We start from the raw sequence: 361 nt of genomic DNA on the forward strand, positions 1-361 counted from the left end.
CAAAGCATCAAAGGACAAATCACAACTAGCTTATTCCGGGGGAGCTGCGCTGCAGGCAGGGGAGCTCAGGGCTTGGGCTTCCACCCCAGGGGGAGACGAGGGAAAAAGCTGCGTTTCAGGGAGCCAAGTCAAGCACCGTCAAGGGAAAGGCAGCCCCGGGGAAGGGCATCTTCCTCCTCGCTGTACACAGGACTCGAGACCAGAGCCCTGTCGGGGACAGGACACGGTGATGAGTGCCGGTGGGCAGGAACGGCAGCGCTGGAAGATGCAGAGAGGGGTGACCGTGACACCCCGCCCCGCCATGCTCACGCTGAGCTGCCCACACTCCTGGGGAGGAAGAGGCTCCGGCTGAGCGGCAGGC

Source organism: Pygoscelis adeliae, unplaced genomic scaffold (genome assembly GCF_000699105.1).
Source record: "Pygoscelis adeliae isolate BGI_AS28 unplaced genomic scaffold, ASM69910v1 Scaffold582, whole genome shotgun sequence".
Taxonomy (NCBI): domain Eukaryota; kingdom Metazoa; phylum Chordata; class Aves; order Sphenisciformes; family Spheniscidae; genus Pygoscelis; species Pygoscelis adeliae.